This window comes from Dendropsophus ebraccatus, unplaced genomic scaffold (genome assembly GCF_027789765.1).
Source record: "Dendropsophus ebraccatus isolate aDenEbr1 unplaced genomic scaffold, aDenEbr1.pat pat_scaffold_706_ctg1, whole genome shotgun sequence".
Taxonomy (NCBI): Eukaryota; Metazoa; Chordata; class Amphibia; order Anura; family Hylidae; genus Dendropsophus; species Dendropsophus ebraccatus.
Genome location: NW_027210305.1, coordinates 70,314 through 84,119, shown reverse-complemented (window position 1 = coordinate 84,119; position 13,806 = coordinate 70,314). Strand labels below are relative to the sequence as shown.

Here is a 13,806-nt window from a genome sequence, read left to right as displayed (position 1 = left end):
AGCGGGAGAACTTCTCCAAAGGAAAAACCATGACCGTCATTGGGTGTATATTACAATCTCTGTGTACTACCCAAGCAAGGGTCAGGAAGACACGTGTGACTGCATGCTCCATGCTTGTGGCTCCTCAGCTTTTGGTAGCTCCAGATAGTACTTTGGGAGAAGTGCTGTACTACAGTTTGTACCATCCCTGGGAAGGCCATGGCCACCGGGCACTCAGGAGGCCGAAATAGCTCAGTGGGAGAGCGTTAGACTGAAGATCTAAAGGTCCCTGGTTCGATCCCGGGTTTCGGCAGGGCTTTTTAGGTACGCATCACTAAAGTAATGAGATTGAATGAGAACATTGAGGATACAGCTCAGATGTTTTGGAGTTTTGAGAGCTTAGGCAATTTTACGGCAAAGGCCAGGCGTTGCATGGCAGCGAAGAGGAATTTAAAAATTCAGCTTACAGTCCATCAGAACGATGTAGGGTTTCTTGGAGGTGGTGGATTTTAGAAGCTCTTTGAAAAAGGGTTTGGTGAGGCTCAGAAAAGAACACCCTTGCTCTGGAGATTCCCTGAAAGAACCTGCGCTATCAAATTCTGTTTTTCTACGCTCTTCTACTCGGCAACCTCCTAGAAAGGAGATAGTTAAGTAAAGAGAAAGACAAAGCCCGCGCTTCAGAACACTGTCAGAAGTGGGATTCGAACCCACGCCTCCAGAGGAGACTGCGACCTGAACGCAGCGCCTTAGGACCGCTCGGCCATCCTGACAACCTGTCGGCAAGATAGTGTACTTTTCCAAACAGAACTATTCTACTCCTTAAGCCTTAGCGGGAGAACTTCTCCAAAGGAAAAACCATGACCGTCATTGGGTGTATATTACATCTTGTGTACTACCCAAGCAAGGGTCAGGAAGACACGTGTGACTGCCCAGCTCCATGCTTGTGGCTCCTCAGCTCTTGGTAGCTCCAGATAGTACTTTGGGAGAAGTGCTGTACTACAGTTTGTACCCCTCCCGTGGAAGGCCATTGGCCACGGGCACTCAGGAGGCCGAAATAGCTCAGTTGGGAGAGCGTTAGACTGAAGATCTAAAGGTCCCTGGTTCGATCCCGGGTTTCGGCAGGTCTTTTTAGGTACGCATCAACTAAAGTAATGAGATGTAATGAGAACATTGAGGATACAGCTCAGATGTTTGGAGTTTTGAGAGCTTAGGCAATTTACGGCAAAGGCCAGGCGTTGCATGGCAGCGAAGAGGAATTTAAAAATTCAGCTTACAGTCCATCAGAACGATGTAGGGTTTCTTGGAGGTGGTGGGATTTTAGAAGCTCTTTGAAAAAGGGTTTGGTGAGGCTCAGAAAAGAACACCCTTGCTCTGGAGATTCCCTGAAAGAACCTGCGCTATCAAATTCTGTTTTTCTACGCTCTTCTACTCGGCAACCTCCTAGAAAGGAGATAGTTAAGTAAAGAGAAAGACAAAGCCCGCGCTTCAGAACACTGTCAGAAGTGGGATTCGAACCCACGCCTCCAGAGGAGACTGCGACCTGAACGCAGCGCCTTAGACCGCTCGGCCATCCTGACAACCTGTCGGCAAGATAGTGTACTTTTCCAAACAGAACTATTATACTCCTTAAGCCTTAGCGGGAGAACTTCTCAAAGGAAAAACCATGACCGTCATTGGGTGTATATTACAATCTTGTGTACTACCCAAGCAAGGGTGAAGACACGTGTGACTGCCCAGCTCCATGCTTGTGCTCCTCAGCTCTTGGTAGCTCAGATAGTACTTTGGGAGAAGTGCTGTACTACAGTTTGTACCCCTCCCGTGGAAGGCCATTGGCCACGGGCACTCAGGAGGCCGAAATAGCTCAGTTGGGAGAGCGTTAGACTGAGATCTAAAGGTCCCTGGTTCGATCCGGGTTTCGGCAGGTGCTTTTTTAGGTACGCATCAACTAAAGTAATGAGATTCGTTCCCGTCTTTCCTCCAAAATGGCCTGTCCTCGGCTTGTGTGCCGTTTTACCACTCGGCAGCACTGGCCTGGTTGGAGCTGAGCTGCAGTTCCAGGAGCAAATGGTATGGTGGAAGAAAGCAGCTAACTAGCATTGCCCAGCTGGCTAAACAATATTGCTCATGGGCACCATTCTTCAGTCTGCCTTCACGGTCCTTGAAATTGAAGAAATGTGTAATGCACGCAGGCACGCTGGCATCATCCATCAGACGGCAGCAGACAGGAGCAGTCACGTCTGGCTGCAGTGAAAGATAAACCCTGCCCCATGAGGCTTCACCAGTGCGTAAAAGCGCCAGGAACATTGAGGATACAGCTCAGATGTTTGGAGTTTTGAGAGCTTAGGCAATTTACGGCAAAGGCCAGGGTTGCATGGCAGCGAAGAGGAATTTAAAAATTCAGCTTACAGTCCATCAGAACGATGTAGGGTTTCTTGGAGGTGGTGGGATTTTAGAAGCTCTTTGAATAAGGGTTTGGTGAGGCTCAGAAAAGAACACCCTTGCTCTGGAGATTCCCTGAAAGAACCTGCGCTATCAAATTCTGTTTTTCTACGCTCTTCTACTCGGCAACCTCCTAGAAAGGAGATAGTTAAGTAAAGAGAAAGACAAAGCCCGCGCTTCAGAACACTGTCAGAAGTGGGATTCGAACCCACGCCTCCAGAGGAGACTGCGACCTGAACGCAGCGCCTTAGACCGCTCGGCCATCCTGACAACCTGTCGGCAAGATAGTGTACTTTTCCAAACAGAACTATTCTACTCCTTAAGCCTTAGCGGGAGAACTTCTCCAAAGGAAAAACCATGACCGTCATTGGGTGTATATTACAATCTTGTGTACTACCCAAGCAAGGGTCAGGAAGACACGTGTGACTGCCCAGCTCCATGCTTGTGGCTCCTCAGCTCTTGGTAGCTCCAGATAGTACTTTGGGAGAAGTGCTGTACTACAGTTTGTACCCCTCCCGTGGAAGGCCATGGCCACCGGGCACTCAGGAGGCCGAAATAGCTCAGTTGGGAGAGCGTTAGACTGAAGATCTAAAGGTCCCTGGTTCGATCCGGGTTTCGGCAGGTGCTTTTTTAGGTAGAATCAACTAAAGTATGAGATTTTAATGAGAACATTGAGGATACAGCTCAGATGTTGGAGTTTTGAGAGCTTAGGCAATTTACGGCAAAGGCCAGGCGTTGCATGGCAGCGAAGAGGAATTTAAAAATTCAGCTTACAGTCCATCAGAACGATGTAGGGTTTCTTGGAGGTGGTGGGATTTTAGAAGCTCTTTGAAAAAGGGTTTGGTGAGGCTCAGAAAAGAACACCCTTGCTCTGGAGATTCCCTGAAAGAACCTGCGCTATCAAATTCTGTTTTTCTACGCTCTTCTACTCGGCAACCTCCTAGAAAGGAGATAGTTAAGTAAAGAGAAAGACAAAGCCCGCGCTTCAGAACACTGTCAGAAGTGGGATTCGAACCACGCCTCCAGAGGAGACTGCGACCTGAACGCAGCGCCTTAGACCGCTCGGCCATCCTGACAACCTGTCGGCAAGATAGTGTACTTTTCCAAACAGAACTATTCTACTCCTAAGCCTTAGCGGGAGAACTTCTCCAAAGGAAAAAACCATGACCGTCATTGGGTGTATATTACAATCTTGTGTACTACCCAAGCAAGGGTCAGGAAGACACGTGTGACTGCCCAGCTCCATGCTTGTGGCTCCTCAGCTCTTGGTAGCTCCAGATAGTACTTTGGGAGAAGTGCTGTACTACAGTTTGTACCCCTCCCGTGGAAGGCCATTGGCCACCGGGCACTCAGGAGGCCGAAATAGCTCAGTTGGGAGAGCGTTAGACTGAAGATCTAAAGGTCCCTGGTTCGATCCCGGGTTTCGGCAGGTGCTTTTTTAGGTACGCATCAACTAAAGTAATGAGATTGTAATGAGAACATTGAGGATACAGCTCAGATGTTTGGAGTTTTGAGAGCTTAGGCAATTTACGGCAAAGGCCAGGCGTTGCATGGCAGCGAAGAGGAATTTAAAAATTCAGCTTACAGTCCATCAGAACGATGTAGGGTTTCTTGGAGGTGGTGGGATTTTAGAAGCTCTTTGAAAAAGGGTTTGGTGAGGCTCAGAAAAGAACACCCTTGCTCTGGAGATTCCCTGAAAGAACCTGCGCTATCAAATTCTGTTTTTCTACGCTCTTCTACTCGGCAACCTCCTAGAAAGGAGATAGTTAAGTAAAGAGAAAGACAAAGCCCGCGCTTCAGAACACTGTCAGAAGTGGGATTCGAACCCACGCCTCCAGAGGAGACTGCGACCTGAACGCAGCGCCTTAGACCGCTCGGCCATCCTGACAACCTGTCGGCAAGATAGTGTACTTTTCCAAACAGAACTATTCTACTCCTTAAGCCTTAGCGGGAGAACTTCTCCAAAGGAAAAACCATGACCGTCATTGGGTGTATATTACAATCTTGTGTACTACCCAAGCAAGGGTCAGGAAGACACGTGTGACTGCCCAGCTCCATGCTTGTGGCTCCTCAGCTCTTGGTAGCTCCAGATAGTACTTTGGGAGAAGTGCTGTACTACAGTTTGTACCCCTCCCGTGGAAGGCCATTGGCCACCGGGCACTCAGGAGGCCGAAATAGCTCAGTTGGGAGAGCGTTAGACTGAAGATCTAAAGGTCCCTGGTTCGATCCCGGGTTTCGGCAGGTGCTTTTTTAGGTACGCATCAACTAAAGTAATGAGATTCGTTCCCGTCTTTCCTCCAAAATGGCCTGTCCTCGGCTTGTGTGCCGTTTTACCACTCGGCAGCACTGGCCTGGTTGGAGCTGAGCTGCAGTTCCAGGAGCAAACTGGTATGGTGGAAGAAAGCAGCTAACTAGCATTGCCCAGCTGGCCTAAACAATATTGCTCATGGGCACCATTCTTCAGTCTGCCTTCACCGGTCCTTGAAATTGAAGAAATGTGTAATGCACGCAGGCACGCTGGCATCATCCATCAGACGGCAGCAGACAGGAGCAGTCACGTCTGGCTGCAGTGAAAGATAAACCCCTGCCCCCATGAGGCTTCACCAGTGCGTAAAAGCGCCAGGAACATTGAGGATACAGCTCAGATGTTTGGAGTTTTGAGAGCTTAGGCAATTTACGGCAAAGGCCAGGCGTTGCATGGCAGCGAAGAGGAATTTAAAAATTCAGCTTACAGTCCATCAGAACGATGTAGGGTTTCTTGGAGGTGGTGGGATTTTAGAAGCTCTTTGAAAAAGGGTTTGGTGAGGCTCAGAAAAGAACACCCTTGCTCTGGAGATTCCCTGAAAGAACCTGCGCTATCAAATTCTGTTTTTCTACGCTCTTCTACTCGGCAACCTCCTAGAAAGGAGATAGTTAAGTTAAGTAAAGAGAAAGACAAAGCCCGCGCTTCAGAACACTGTCAGAAGTGGGATTCGAACCCACGCCTCCAGAGGAGACTGCGACCTGAACGCAGCGCCTTAGACCGCTCGGCCATCCTGACAACCTGTCGGCAAGATAGTGTACTTTTCCAAACAGAACTATTCTACTCCTTAAGCCTTAGCGGGAGAACTTCTCCAAAGGAAAAACCATGACCGTCATTGGGTGTATATTACAATCTTGTGTACTACCCAAGCAAGGGTCAGGAAGACACGTGTGACTGCCCAGCTCCATGCTTGTGGCTCCTCAGCTCTTGGTAGCTCCAGATAGTACTTTGGGAGAAGTGCTGTACTACAGTTTGTACCCCTCCCGTGGAAGGCCATTGGCCACCGGGCACTCAGGAGGCCGAAATAGCTCAGTTGGGAGAGCGTTAGACTGAAGATCTAAAGGTCCCTGGTTCGATCCCGGGTTTCGGCAGGTGCTTTTTTAGGTACGCATCAACTAAAGTAATGAGATTCGTTCCCGTCTTTCCTCCAAATATGGCCTGTCCTCGGCTTGTGTGCCGTTTTACCACTCGGCAGCACTGGCCTGGTTGGAGCTGAGCTGCAGTTCCAGGAGCAAACTGGTATGGTGGAAGAAAGCAGCTAACTAGCATTGCCCAGCTGGCCTAAACGATATTGCTCATGGGCACCATTCTTCAGTCTGCCTTCACCGGTCCTTGAAATTGAAGAAATGTGTAATGCACGCAGGCACGCTGGCATCATCCATCAGACGGCAGCAGACAGGAGCAGTCACGTCTGGCTGCAGTGAAAGATAAACCCCTGCCCCCATGAGGCTTCACCAGTGCGTAAAAGCGCCAGGAACATTGAGGATACAGCTCAGATGTTTGGAGTTTTGAGAGCTTAGGCAATTTACGGCAAAGGCCAGGCGTTGCATGGCAGCGAAGAGGAATTTAAAAATTCAGCTTACAGTCCATCAGAACGATGTAGGGTTTCTTGGAGGTGGTGGGATTTTAGAAGCTCTTTGAATAAGGGTTTGGTGAGGCTCAGAAAAGAACACCCTTGCTCTGGAGATTCCCTGAAAGAACCTGCGCTATCAAATTCTGTTTTTCTACGCTCTTCTACTCGGCAACCTCCTAGAAAGGAGATAGTTAAGTAAAGAGAAAGACAAAGCCCGCGCTTCAGAACACTGTCAGAAGTGGGATTCGAACCCACGCCTCCAGAGGAGACTGCGACCTGAACGCAGCGCCTTAGACCGCTCGGCCATCCTGACAACCTGTCGGCAAGATAGTGTACTTTTCCAAACAGAACTATTCTACTCCTTAAGCCTTAGCGGGAGAACTTCTCCAAAGGAAAAACCATGACCGTCATTGGGTGTATATTACAATCTTGTGTACTACCCAAGCAAGGGTCAGGAAGACACGTGTGACTGCCCAGCTCCATGCTTGTGGCTCCTCAGCTCTTGGTAGCTCCAGATAGTACTTTGGGAGAAGTGCTGTACTACAGTTTGTACCCCTCCCGTGGAAGGCCATTGGCCACCGGGCACTCAGGAGGCCGAAATAGCTCAGTTGGGAGAGCGTTAGACTGAAGATCTAAAGGTCCCTGGTTCGATCCCGGGTTTCGGCAGGTGCTTTTTTAGGTACGCATCAACTAAAGTAATGAGATTCGTTCCCGTCTTTCCTCCAATATGGCCTGTCCTCGGCTTGTGTGCCGTTTTACCACTCGGCAGCACTGGCCTGGTTGGAGCTGAGCTGCAGTTCCAGGAGCAAACTGGTATGGTGGAAGAAAGCAGCTAACTAGCATTGCCCCAGCTGCCTAAACGATATTGCTCATGGGCACCATTCTTCAGTCTGCCTTCACCGGTCCTTGAAATTGAAGAAATGTGTAATGCACGCAGGCACGCTGGCATCATCCATCAGACGGCAGCAGACAGGAGCAGTCACGTCTGGCTGCAGTGAAAGATAAACCCCTGCCCCCATGAGGCTTCACCAGTGCGTAAAAGCGCCAGGAACATTGAGGATACAGCTCAGATGTTTGGAGTTTTGAGAGCTTAGGGCAATTTACGGCAAAGGCCAGGCGTTGCATGGCAGCGAAGAGGAATTTAAAAATTCAGCTTACAGTCCATCAGAACGATGTAGGGTTTCTTGGAGGTGGTGGGATTTTAGAAGCTCTTTGAAAAAGGGTTTGGTGAGGCTCAGAAAAGAACACCCTTGCTCTGGAGATTCCCTGAAAGAACCTGCGCTATCAAATTCTGTTTTTCTACGCTCTTCTACTCGGCAACCTCCTAGAAAGGAGATAGTTAACCGGCAACCTCCTAGAAAGTAAAGAGAAAGACAAAGCCCGCGCTTCAGAACACTGTCAGAAGTGGGATTCGAACCCACGCCTCCAGAGGAGACTGCGACCTGAACGCAGCGCCTTAGACCGCTCGGCCATCCTGACAACCTGTCGGCAAGATAGTGTACTTTTCCAAACAGAACTATTCTACTCCTTAAGCCTTAGCGGGAGAACTTCTCCAAAGGAAAAAACCATGACCGTCCATTGGGTGTATATTACAATCTTGTGTACTACCCAAGCAAGGGTCAGGAAGACACGTGTGACTGCCCAGCTCCATGCTTGTGGCTCCTCAGCTCTTGGTAGCTCCAGATAGTACTTTGGGAGAAGTGCTGTACTACAGTTTGTACCCCTCCCGTGGAAGGCCATTGGCCACCGGGCACTCAGGAGGCCGAAATAGCTCAGTTGGGAGAGCGTTAGACTGAAGATCTAAAGGTCCCTGGTTCGATCCCGGGTTTCGGCAGGTGCTTTTTTAGGTACGCATCAACTAAAGTAATGAGATTCGTTCCCGTCTTTCCTCCAATATGGCCTGTCCTCGGCTTGTGTGCCGTTTTACCACTCGGCAGCACTGGCCTGGTTGGAGCTGAGCTGCAGTTCCAGGAGCAAACTGGTATGGTGGAAGAAAGCAGCTAACTAGCATTGCCCAGCTGGCCTAACGATATTGCTCATGGGCACCATTCTTCAGTCTGCCTTCAACGGTCCTTGAAATTGAAGAAATGTGTAATGCACGCAGGCACGCTGGCATCATCCATCAGACGGCAGCAGACAGGAGCAGTCACGTCTGGCTGCAGTGAAAGATAACCCCTTGCCCCCATGAGGCTTCACCAGTGCGTAAAAGCGCCAGGAACATTGAGGATACAGCTCAGATGTTTGGAGTTTTGAGAGCTTAGGCAATTTACGGCAAAGGCCAGGCGTTGCATGGCAGCGAAGAGGAATTTAAAAATTCAGCTTACAGTCCATCAGAACGATGTAGGGTTTCTTGGAGGTGGTGGGATTTTAGAAGCTCTTTGAAAAAGGGTTTGGTGAGGCTCAGAAAAGAACACCCTTGCTCTGGAGATTCCCTGAAAGAACCTGCGCTATCAAATTCTGTTTTTTCTACGCTCTTCTACTCGGCAACCTCCTAGAAAGGAGATAGTTTAAGTAAAGAGAAAGACAAAGCCCGCGCTTCAGAACACTGTTAGAAGTGGGATTCGAACCCACGCCTCCAGAGGAGACTGCGACCTGAACGCAGCGCCTTAGACCGCTCGGCCATCCTGACAACCTGTCGGCAAGATAGTGTACTTTTCCAAACAGAACTATTCTACTCCTTAAGCCTTAGCGGGAGAACTTCTCCAAAGGAAAAACCATGACCGTCATTGGGTGTATATTACAATCTTGTGTACTACCCAAGCAAGGGTCAGGAAGACACGTGTGACTGCCCAGCTCCATGCTTGTGGCTCCTCAGCTCTTGGTAGCTCCAGATAGTACTTTGGGAGAAGTGCTGTACTACAGTTTGTACCCCTCCCGTGGAAGGCCATTGGCCACCGGGCACTCAGGAGGCCGAAATAGCTCAGTTGGGAGAGCGTTAGACTGAAGATCTAAAGGTCCCTGGTTCGATCCCGGGTTTCGGCAGGTGCTTTTTTAGGTACGCATCAACTAAAGTAATGAGATTGTAATGAGAACATTGAGGATACAGCTCAGATGTTTGGAGTTTTGAGAGCTTAGGCAATTTACGGCAAAGGCCAGGCGTTGCATGGCAGCGAAGAGGAATTTAAAATTCAGCTTACAGTCCATCAGAACGATGTAGGGTTTCTTGGAGGTGGTGGGATTTTAGAAGCTCTTTGAAAAAGGGTTTGGTGAGGCTCAGAAAAGAAACACCCTTGCTCTGGAGATTCCCTGAAAGAACCTGCGCTATCAAATTCTGTTTTTCTACGCTCTTCTACTCGGCAACCTCCTAGAAAGGAGATAGTTAAGTAAAGAGAAAGACAAAGCCCGCGCTTCAGAACACTGTCAGAAGTTGGATTAGAACCCACGCCTCCAGAGGAGACTGCGACCTGAACGCAGCGCCTTAGACCGCTCGGCCATCCTGACAACCTGTCGGCAAGATAGTGTACTTTTCCAAACAGAACTATTCTACTCCTTAAGCCTTAGCGGGAGAACTTCTCCAAAGGAAAAACCATGACCGTCATTGGGTGTATATTACAATCTTGTGTACTACCCAAGCAAGGGTCAGGAAGACACGTGTGACTGCCCAGCTCCATGCTTGTGGCTCCTCAGCTCTTGGTAGCTCCAGATAGTACTTTGGGAGAAGTGCTGTACTACAGTTTGTACCCCTCCCGTGGAAGGCCATTGGCCACCGGGCACTCAGGAGGCCGAAATAGCTCAGTTGGAGAGCGTTAGACTGAAGGTCTAAAGGTCCCTGGTTCGATCCCGGGTTTCGGCAGGTGCTTTTTTAGGTACGCATCAACTAAAGTAATGAGATTCGTTCCCGTCTTTCCTCCAAAATGGCCTGTCCTCGGCTTGTGTGCCGTTTTACCACTCGGCAGCACTGGCCTGGTTGGAGCTGAGCTGCAGTTCCAGGAGCAAACTGGTATGGTGGAAGAAAGCAGCTAACTAGCATTGCCCAGCTGGCCCTAAACAATATTGCTCATGGGCACCATTCTTCAGTCTGCCTTCACCGGTCCTTGAAATTGAAGAAATGTGTAATGCACGCAGGCACGCTGGCATCATCCATCAGACGGCAGCAGACAGGAGCAGTCACGTCTGGCTGCAGTGAAAGATAAACCCCTGCCCCCATGAGGCTTCACCAGTGCGTAAAAGCGCCAGGAACATTGAGGATACAGCTCAGATGTTTGGAGTTTTGAGAGCTTAGGCAATTTACGGCAAAGGCCAGGCGTTGCATGGCAGCGAAGAGGAATTTAAAAATTCAGCTTACAGTCCATCAGAACGATGTAGGGTTTCTTGGAGGTGGTGGGATTTTAGAAGCTCTTTGAATAAGGGTTTGGTGAGGCTCAGAAAAGAACACCCTTGCTCTGGAGATTCCCTGAAAGAACCTGCGCTATCAAATTCTGTTTTTCTACGCTCTTCTACTCGGCAACCTCCTAGAAAGGAGATAGTTAAGTAAAGAGAAAGACAAAGCCCGCGCTTCAGAACACTGTCAGAAGTGGGATTCGAACCCACGCCTCCAGAGGAGACTGCGACCTGAACGCAGCGCCTTAGACCGCTCGGCCATCCTGACAACCTGTCGGCAAGATAGTGTACTTTTCCAAACAGAACTATTCTACTCCTTAAGCCTTAGCGGGAGAACTTCTCCAAAGGAAAAACCATGACCGTCATTGGGTGTATATTACAATCTTGTGTACTACCCAAGCAAGGGTCAGGAAGACACGTGTGACTGCCCAGCTCCATGCTTGTGGCTCCTCAGCTCTTGGTAGCTCCAGATAGTACTTTGGGAGAAGTGCTGTACTACAGTTTGTACCCCTCCCGTGGAAGGCCATTGGCCACCGGGCACTCAGGAGGCCGAAATAGCTCAGTTGGGAGAGCGTTAGACTGAAGATCTAAAGGTCCCTGGTTCGATCCCGGGTTTCGGCAGGTGCTTTTTTAGGTACGCATCAACTAAAGTAATGAGATTGTAATGAGAACATTGAGGATACAGCTCAGATGTTTGGAGTTTTGAGAGCTTAGGCAATTTACGGCAAAGGCCAGGCGTTGCATGGCAGCGAAGAGGAATTTAAAAATTCAGCTTACAGTCCATCAGAACGATGTAGGGTTTCTTGGAGGTGGTGGGATTTTAGAAGCTCTTTGAAAAAGGGTTTGGTGAGGCTCAGAAAAGAACACCCTTGCTCTGGAGATTCCCTGAAAGAACCTGCGCTATCAAATTCTGTTTTTCTACGCTCTTCTACTCGGCAACCTCCTAGAAAGGAGATAGTTAAGTAAAGAGAAAGACAAAGCCCGCGCTTCAGAACACTGTCAGAAGTTGGATTAGAACCCAAGCCTCCAGAGGAGACTGCGACCTGAACGCAGCGCCTTAGACCGCTCGGCCATCCTGACAACCTGTCGGCAAGATAGTGTACTTTTCCAAACAGAACTATTCTACTCCTTAAGCCTTAGCGGGAGAACTTCTCCAAAGGAAAAACCATGACCGTCATTGGGTGTATATTACAATCTTGTGTACTACCCAAGCAAGGGTCAGGAAGACACGTGTGACTGCCCAGCTCCATGCTTGTGGCTCCTCAGCTCTTGGTAGCTCCAGATAGTACTTTGGGAGAAGTGCTGTACTACAGTTTGTACCCCTCCCGTGGAAGGCCATTGGCCACCGGGCACTCAGGAGGCCGAAATAGCTCAGTTGGGAGAGCGTTAGACTGAAGATCTAAAGGTCCCTGGTTCGATCCCGGGTTTCGGCAGGTGCTTTTTTAGGTACGCATCAACTAAAGTAATGAGATTCGTTCCCGTCTTTCCTCCAAAATGGCCTGTCCTCGGCTTGTGTGCCGTTTTACCACTCGGCAGCACTGGCCTGGTTGGAGCTGAGCTGCAGTTCCAGGAGCAAACTGGTATGGTGGAAGAAAGCAGCTAACTAGCATTGCCCAGCTGGCCTAAACAATATTGCTCATGGGCACCATTCTTCAGTCTGCCTTCACCGGTCCTGAAATTGAAGAAATGTGTAATGCACGCAGGCACGCTGGCATCATCCATCAGACGGCAGCAGACAGGAGCAGTCACGTCTGGCTGCAGTGAAAGATAAACCCCTGCCCCCATGAGGCTTCACCAGTGCGTAAAAGCGCCAGGAACATTGAGGATACAGCTCAGATGTTTGGAGTTTTGAGAGCTTAGGCAATTTACGGCAAAGGCCAGGCGTTGCATGGCAGCGAAGAGGAATTTAAAAATTCAGCTTACAGTCCATCAGAACGATGTAGGGTTTCTTGGAGGTGGTGGGATTTTAGAAGCTCTTTGAATAAGGGTTTGGTGAGGCTCAGAAAAGAACACCCTTGCTCTGGAGATTCCCTGAAAGAACCTGCGCTATCAAATTCTGTTTTTCTACGCTCTTCTACTCGGCAACCTCCTAGAAAGGAGATAGTTAAGTAAAGAGAAAGACAAAGCCCGCGCTTCAGAACACTGTCAGAAGTGGGATTCGAACCCACGCCTCCAGAGGAGACTGCGACCTGAACGCAGCGCCTTAGACCGCTCGGCCATCCTGACAACCTGTCGGCAAGATAGTGTACTTTTCCAAACAGAACTATTCTACTCCTTAAGCCTTAGCGGGAGAACTTCTCCAAAGGAAAAACCATGACCGTCATTGGGTGTATATTACAATCTTGTGTACTACCCAAGCAAGGGTCAGGAAGACACGTGTGACTGCCCAGCTCCATGCTTGTGGCTCCTCAGCTCTTGGTAGCTCCAGATAGTACTTTGGGAGAAGTGCTGTACTACAGTTTGTACCCCTCCCGTGGAAGGCCATTGGCCACCGGGCACTCAGGAGGCCGAAATAGCTCAGTTGGGAGAGCGTTAGACTGAAGATCTAAAGGTCCCTGGTTCGATCCCGGGTTTCGGCAGGTGCTTTTTTAGGTACGCATCAACTAAAGTAATGAGATTGTAATGAGAACATTGAGGATACAGCTCAGATGTTTGGAGTTTTGAGAGCTTAGGCAATTTACGGCAAAGGCCAGGCGTTGCATGGCAGCGAAGAGGAATTTAAAAATTCAGCTTACAGTCCATCAGAACGATGTAGGGTTTCTTGGAGGTGGTGGGATTTTAGAAGCTCTTTGAAAAAGGGTTTGGTGAGGCTCAGAAAAGAACACCCTTGCTCTGGAGATTCCCTGAAAGAACCTGCGCTATCAAATTCTGTTTTTCTACGCTCTTCTACTCGGCAACCTCCTAGAAAGGAGATAGTTAAGTAAGAGAAAGACAAAGCCCGCGCTTCAGAACACTGTCAGAAGTTGGATTAGAACCCAAGCCTCCAGAGGAGACTGCGACCTGAACGCAGCGCCTTAGACCGCTCGGCCATCCTGACAACCTGTCGGCAAGATAGTGTACTTTTCCAAACAGAACTATTCTACTCCTTAAGCCTTAGCGGGAGAACTTCTCCAAAGGAAAAACCATGACCGTCATTGGGTGTATATTACAATCTTGTGTACTACCCAAGCAAGGGTCAGGAAGACACGTGTGA

At 49.2% G+C, this 13,806-nt stretch overlaps 18 non-coding genes across 18 annotated transcripts; 10 read left to right on the top strand and 8 right to left on the bottom strand.

Annotated features, from left to right (window-relative positions):
- The first annotated feature begins 1,027 nt into the window (after positions 1-1,027).
- TRNAF-GAA (transfer RNA phenylalanine (anticodon GAA)) lies at positions 1,028-1,100 on the top strand. Its single transcript has one exon. It is a non-coding gene; the product is annotated as a tRNA-Phe (tRNA).
- A 373-nt stretch (positions 1,101-1,473) lies between these two features.
- On the bottom strand, positions 1,474-1,556 carry TRNAL-CAG (transfer RNA leucine (anticodon CAG)). The gene has a single exon. It is a non-coding gene; the product is annotated as a tRNA-Leu (tRNA).
- Positions 1,557-2,605: 1,049 nt separating this feature from the next.
- TRNAL-CAG (transfer RNA leucine (anticodon CAG)) lies at positions 2,606-2,688 on the bottom strand. The gene has a single exon. It is a non-coding gene; the product is annotated as a tRNA-Leu (tRNA).
- Positions 2,689-3,774: 1,086 nt separating this feature from the next.
- TRNAF-GAA (transfer RNA phenylalanine (anticodon GAA)) lies at positions 3,775-3,847 on the top strand. Its single transcript has one exon. It is a non-coding gene; the product is annotated as a tRNA-Phe (tRNA).
- A 376-nt stretch (positions 3,848-4,223) lies between these two features.
- Positions 4,224-4,306, bottom strand: TRNAL-CAG (transfer RNA leucine (anticodon CAG)). The gene has a single exon. It is a non-coding gene; the product is annotated as a tRNA-Leu (tRNA).
- Positions 4,307-4,586: 280 nt separating this feature from the next.
- Positions 4,587-4,659, top strand: TRNAF-GAA (transfer RNA phenylalanine (anticodon GAA)). Its single transcript has one exon. It is a non-coding gene; the product is annotated as a tRNA-Phe (tRNA).
- Positions 4,660-5,375: 716 nt separating this feature from the next.
- Positions 5,376-5,458, bottom strand: TRNAL-CAG (transfer RNA leucine (anticodon CAG)). Its single transcript has one exon. It is a non-coding gene; the product is annotated as a tRNA-Leu (tRNA).
- Positions 5,459-5,738: 280 nt separating this feature from the next.
- TRNAF-GAA (transfer RNA phenylalanine (anticodon GAA)) lies at positions 5,739-5,811 on the top strand. Its single transcript has one exon. It is a non-coding gene; the product is annotated as a tRNA-Phe (tRNA).
- Positions 5,812-6,523: 712 nt separating this feature from the next.
- Positions 6,524-6,606, bottom strand: TRNAL-CAG (transfer RNA leucine (anticodon CAG)). Its single transcript has one exon. It is a non-coding gene; the product is annotated as a tRNA-Leu (tRNA).
- Positions 6,607-6,886: 280 nt separating this feature from the next.
- Positions 6,887-6,959, top strand: TRNAF-GAA (transfer RNA phenylalanine (anticodon GAA)). The gene has a single exon. It is a non-coding gene; the product is annotated as a tRNA-Phe (tRNA).
- A 730-nt stretch (positions 6,960-7,689) lies between these two features.
- Positions 7,690-7,772, bottom strand: TRNAL-CAG (transfer RNA leucine (anticodon CAG)). Its single transcript has one exon. It is a non-coding gene; the product is annotated as a tRNA-Leu (tRNA).
- Positions 7,773-8,054: 282 nt separating this feature from the next.
- TRNAF-GAA (transfer RNA phenylalanine (anticodon GAA)) lies at positions 8,055-8,127 on the top strand. Its single transcript has one exon. It is a non-coding gene; the product is annotated as a tRNA-Phe (tRNA).
- Positions 8,128-9,202: 1,075 nt separating this feature from the next.
- TRNAF-GAA (transfer RNA phenylalanine (anticodon GAA)) lies at positions 9,203-9,275 on the top strand. Its single transcript has one exon. It is a non-coding gene; the product is annotated as a tRNA-Phe (tRNA).
- Positions 9,276-10,798: 1,523 nt separating this feature from the next.
- TRNAL-CAG (transfer RNA leucine (anticodon CAG)) lies at positions 10,799-10,881 on the bottom strand. Its single transcript has one exon. It is a non-coding gene; the product is annotated as a tRNA-Leu (tRNA).
- Positions 10,882-11,161: 280 nt separating this feature from the next.
- Positions 11,162-11,234, top strand: TRNAF-GAA (transfer RNA phenylalanine (anticodon GAA)). The gene has a single exon. It is a non-coding gene; the product is annotated as a tRNA-Phe (tRNA).
- A 739-nt stretch (positions 11,235-11,973) lies between these two features.
- Positions 11,974-12,046, top strand: TRNAF-GAA (transfer RNA phenylalanine (anticodon GAA)). Its single transcript has one exon. It is a non-coding gene; the product is annotated as a tRNA-Phe (tRNA).
- A 710-nt stretch (positions 12,047-12,756) lies between these two features.
- TRNAL-CAG (transfer RNA leucine (anticodon CAG)) lies at positions 12,757-12,839 on the bottom strand. Its single transcript has one exon. It is a non-coding gene; the product is annotated as a tRNA-Leu (tRNA).
- A 280-nt stretch (positions 12,840-13,119) lies between these two features.
- TRNAF-GAA (transfer RNA phenylalanine (anticodon GAA)) lies at positions 13,120-13,192 on the top strand. The gene has a single exon. It is a non-coding gene; the product is annotated as a tRNA-Phe (tRNA).
- The last annotated feature ends 614 nt before the right edge of the window (positions 13,193-13,806 follow it).